Genomic DNA, 5,874 nt, shown 5'->3' with positions numbered 1-5,874 from the left:
TTCACCTTTCTGTGAGCTTCCCAGTTTCCATTTCCCTATTCTCTTGAAACAACCTGACCATCTGGCCTTACCTTCATGATGTTAAGCAAATATTTGACTCTGTTATCACTCTGCTCCTGGCCTTTCCCACCTCCCTCTGCTCCAGACAGATGGAGTCTGAATCTGCTTGGAGGCTAGGCCTGTAGCATTCATGTGTGTGAATGAAAAAAAATTGAATTATTTATGATCGTGTAAATAAGGAGAGCCTGTGCCAAAGAGCCCAAATGAAAAGGGACTCCATTACGTGACAAGCACCTGTTGCTATGGTAGTGGTCTCCAATCTCTCTCCCCTCATCCTACTCTTTCTCCTTGTCTCCCAACTCCAGCCTCACAATTACATCTTCACACCAGCTTGACTTTCTGAATTGCTGTTGGAAGCATGGGGTGTTCACTCTTTTCTGTGGCTTTCTTGCCACCCTGCTTGCTTTCTGATTGCATCTGGTTGTTCGGCTCTTGCATCCTGGAGAAACAGATGAAGGAGAGAGAGGGGTTCTTTTTCGCTTTACTGGAATCAGGGACGTAGCCAAAGGGGGGGTCCTTGGGGTCCGGACTCCCCCCTTCCATTAGAAAAATGATTGGTGCATGCTGCTGCGCCGCCGCACCCAAGCCCCATTATAATGGTGGCACTTAGTCTGGACCCCCCCCCTTCCTAAAATCCTGGCTATGTCCCTGCTGCAATGTCTGCTGGGTTCTGAACAAGACTGTTAGGAATGGAATGGTACTGTAGGCAAGGGGAGAACATGAGAGTCGCCATTAACTAGTTACTTGCAATTTCCACAATAATGAAGTAGTAATAGCATGAAGGCAGCTTATCCCGACTGATCTTGGAAGCTAAGCAGGAACAGTCCTTGGATACAAGACTGCCAATGAATACCAGGTGCTGTAGGTTGTATTTAAGAGTAAGAACCTGGCAAAGCCACCTCTGACTAGTCTGTGCCTACGAAAACCCAACGAAATTCATAGGATTGGCATATGTCAATGTGAAAGCACACACACACACACCAGCATGACATTGTGATTGCAGCTTGGTAAGCAATAACCTCACAAGGGATGGAATTTGAGAAGCTTCATCTCAAAGGAAGCGACAAGTCATTTTAGCAATTTTCTTCCTGCTGCAAGAAAGTCTTCAACAACCACGCTGCTTTTGAAGCCCATTCGCAGTTCAGGACTAATTCTGCACTAAATTCACATGCAATTGTTTTAAATAATAATAATAATTATTATTATTATTTTATTTATATTTCACGCTTCTCCCAAGGGATCGAAGTGGGATTGCAACAAGAAATACAATATCTAAAACACATGTCTAAAATACAATCTCTAAAACTACAGCAATAAACTCAATAACTAGCCTTGTGACCTGGGAGTAAATCGTTCTGTACAGAAACAGCATTTTTTGTGATGGAAATAGTATTTCTGTGGTCCCTGGAGGCATGAAAATTTTCCCTTGCTGCAATTGCCCATCTCTGTGTTAAGCTGGGGGAAAACAGATTATCTGATTTCTCAGAGCCTTGGTATTGGGCAACACCAAAAGAAAGGAAGGAAATGTGTGGCTTTTCAGATGTTAGAGAGTGTATCTTCCATTATTCTGAACCCTTGGCTGTGCTGTGCACTGGGACCTATGAGAACTGGAGCCCAGCTTCAGAGAAAGTTAGGTACACCTGGTCTAAAGAGTCCTCCACCCCCAATAAGAGCATTATATCCAGAATCTAAAACAACCTAAATGCACATTGTCAGGCCAAAATGGTGCCATTTCAGTTCCTCATTAATCTAGCACTTGCAGCCTAACACAGTGAAGTACATTGACTCACCAGATGCAGCTCACAAAGAAGAAAACTCAGATCTGGCAGTTCAGCCACTTGTGGCTGATAAGATAATACAATATTTTTGGTGGATTTTAATTTCTAGAGGCTCCAGTCCTCACTCATCACTCATAAATGAACCTTAGTATTAAAGCGGAGAAAACTGCAGCATTATCCCACAATTAATGATTTTCAAAATCTTGCCTTCCAGGTGTTTTGGACTTCAGTGCCCAGAATCCCAGACCATTAGCCAAGATGGCTGAAGCTTCTGGGAGCTGAAGTCCAAAAAACCTGGCAGACCAGAGTTTGTGAATCACTGTTCCACATGCTTTGAATTTTTCACCAGCATTCTTGTCCCATACTGACTTGTTATTTTTTCTCCTCCCGTATAGAAAAACCTCACCCCAAGTATATATTGTCAGTATGCATTTTTCTAATATGCACACCTTTCTAGGCAATTTTCATGTGTGTGTGTGTGTGTGTGTGTGAGAGAGAGAGAGAGAGAGAGAGAGAGAGCATGATGGTAGTGGTTTGATCATTGGACTATGGTCCTAGAAACCAGGGTTCAAATCGTGGCTTGGTCATATAAACCACTGGGTGAGTTTGGGCAAGTCGCCCTCTCTCAATCCTAGAGTATGACAATGGCAAACCCCCTCTCTGAAGAAAACCCTTAGGTTTGCCTTAGGATTTTCATAAGCTGGAAACAACTTGAAGGCATACAACGTGCATGCCATGCATATTCTTCAAAGGGACACATGATTTTTGCTGAAGTGCATGCATCCAAATGATTTCCAAGGGGAGATGTACTTCATTCTAATGCCAGTCTCAAAAGGTGCAGAATGGCTATTTCCATTGGGCTGTGCAACCTGAAGGGCTTTTTTTGCCCATCCCACTTATGCAGAGATTAGATTCCCAAACACCAAAGGACAGCCTCCTATTTGTCTCTCATGGCAGCAATGTTCTGTCCGGGAGATCTGTAGGAAAGCACCCAAGTCTATAGAGGACAAACCTTGGCCTGTCTTAATACAATAACCCCCGGAGGAAAATAAAGCACAAGGTAATTGTTTCCATAGCTACGAGAAGTGGCCTTTCCAAAGGAAACAAGCGTCATCATTGCTGCCACAAGGTTAAGCCAGCCGGGGGGGGGTGGGTAGGGAGTGGTGGTGGTGATGGTGGGGAAATGTGTTGTCTTTTGGAGAAACCATGGCAACAAATATTTCTGAGGGAACAACTGTGAGTGTCAAGGCTGTGGGGGGAACAGGTTCGGGCTCTTCAGTGTCATTGACAATGCTCTCAGCAAAGCCAACAACTTCATCTCTATCTTCTCAAGCTTCCCACTAGAGAGAACCGAGAGCTGCATTGAGCCAGCCCTTTATGATTTTGTACAGAAAGAGGCACAAGAAACCCATCATGCTGGAGATCAGATACACTCCAATTGTCCTGATTTGACAAGGATGATCAATCATACTGGGAGAAAATGGGAAAGCGGTATGAGATACCAGTAGAAAAGATCGTGCCAATAGAAATGGAAAAATATGTGTGTGTTTCCTTCCTTCTTCCTATAGTTCTTCTAGATATAGCCAGTGATGCTAGTAATGTCAACTTGATGGAGAAGCAGAAAATGGAATGGGGGGGAGTAGGTGAGAGGTGCAAAACTGCAAGGCTTAAGAAGTAGTAGTAGTAGTTGTTGTTGTTGTTGTTGTTGTTCTTCCTTATGCTCCTCTCCACATGGATCAAGGTGAGAAACAGTTAACGGACAATAACTTCAGTTAAAAATACATCAGTTAAAGCACACATCAATTTAAAAGGACAAATAAGATGTACACATTTCAAAACTACCCACATTCAACATTCACCACGTAAAATTCACAATTTAAAACAAATTAGAAACAAATTAGATAAACAGGCATTAGAGCGAAGGGGTGCCTGGCGCCGCTCAGTTTCGAGGTTGTATAGAGTTCCTGAACTCTGGTTATCTTATTGGCATTGGTGTGCCACCAAGTCATTTCTGACTTATGGCGCCTTCTGATTAAGGCAAACCTATCAGGGGATTTCTTGGCAAGTTTCTTCAGAGGGATTTTGCCACTGCCACCCTCTGAGGCTGAGAGCATGTGACTTGCCCAAGGTCACCCAGTGGGTTTACATGGCCAAACTGAGATCTGAACCCTGGCTTCCATAGTCATAGCCCAACACTCAAACCACTACATCAAGCTGGCTCCACTGTCACAAACGCAAAACTCACCTCTATGCCAGAAAATACCCTTCTTCTCTTTTTGAGTTGGGCAATGTAGGATCTTTATGGGATAGCAATACATGACCTGTTCAGTATGCTGGCTCCAGAAATGTGACCTGCTAATTGGTAACACTATACCAATGTAGAGATAGGATGCTTTGTTATTATGATATGCAAATGTATATACAGTATGCCTAAATGTCTGTTTTTTCCCTTTGTGTCAGTTTTTAGAGGTTGAGACTATTGACACCTATTCACTGCAGCACATAAAACTATAACTTCTCCTCCTTCCCTTCTGGGTGGACATTGGCTTAATCGCACCAGGGCAACAAATTCCTGTTGTTTATATATATTAGGGATAGTCCCAGTTAGAGAGCCAGCATGGCGTATTCATTTGAGTGTTGGACTATGACTCTGAAGACCAGGGTTCAATTCCTGCTCAGCCATGAAACCTACTGGGTGCGACCATGGGCAAGTTACACACTTCCAACTTATACTGACCCTGAAGCAAGAATATGGCAAACCTCATCTGAACCTAACTTTGTTAAGAAAAACCCATGATAGGTTCACCTTAGGGTTGTCATGAACTAGAATTGAGTTGAAGGCACACAAAACACACACATAGGAGCTTATCGCTCAGCATTTTAAACCGGCTTCAGCCTCTAGGATGCAGGATGGAGGTGGGGATTATTGCACACTAAGTTGCCACCGAACCGCTGGCTGCCATTAGCCCAGGTCCCAGCCATGCTCCGCCAGCACTTTTTAGAATTGGAAAGCTTTCTGACTTCCAAAAAGTGCTGGAAGAGCATGGCTTGAACCCAGCTGGGACCTGGACTGATGGTGGCCGGCATCAGGGGGGATTCAGGATTCATAAATAATGTATACAAGCTCTATTCTACATGGGTTTTTATTAACAAGATTGGTTCAGAGAGGGTTTGCCATTCTCCTCCTATGAGGCCAAAGTCACTCAGTGAGTTCCCATGCCCAAGCAGGGATTCGAACCCTGGTCTGCAAGTTCATAGTTCACCATTCAAACCAGTCAAGTTCCCTGTGTGTTCAGCTATCTAAGGAACAACATATGCCACACTTCAATAAAAATTGAAGATTTGGGCAAATAAATACTAATGATTAGCATTGCCAGTAATGCAGGAGAATTTTAATGAAATATCTTGTTAGGCTGATTTGTTTTTAATGAGAAATATGTATTCATGAAATGTTAAGTAAATAAACATTTCTGGATGGGTGATTTTCTTAAAGGATTGAAAAGATTATGTGATATTGCATGTGTTGGTACCTACTATAAAATCACTTACACATAAGAGTCGCCAGAGTGAAAACTGGAGTGGGCTTCTGTCCCTTGGATGGTTCAAGAAGAGGGGATTTCAGCAGGCCACACAACCAGGTAACAAGCAACACCTGGCGAAATCCTGTCTTCTACACAGCCATTAAAAGATAAGACTCTCATTCCTTAGTTAGTTCCATTTTCAACCTACATTGTTCACATCCATTCACAGTGTGCATCTCAGTGCAACTCTCAAGGCTGGAGATGATCCTGAACTTTAACCCTATTGATAAATATGAAAAATATATCCAGGTTTTTAAAATACCTATTGCCTGATGAAGAAGCCAGTGGAGCTTCGAAACCTTGCAACATATATATTGTGCATTTTGGTTGCCCTGATAAAATATTGCTGTTTTGTAGATTTTTGATGTTATTGTACTGAGAAAAATATAGGTACAATAAACAGCACTTCCAAAGCAGTGCTCTTGTGCTGAGATTCTGGCAACCTTATTTGGGTC

Source organism: Sceloporus undulatus, chromosome 6 (assembly GCF_019175285.1).
Source record: "Sceloporus undulatus isolate JIND9_A2432 ecotype Alabama chromosome 6, SceUnd_v1.1, whole genome shotgun sequence".
NCBI classification, from domain to species: domain Eukaryota; kingdom Metazoa; phylum Chordata; class Lepidosauria; order Squamata; family Phrynosomatidae; genus Sceloporus; species Sceloporus undulatus.
This window is presented reverse-complemented; position numbering follows the sequence as displayed.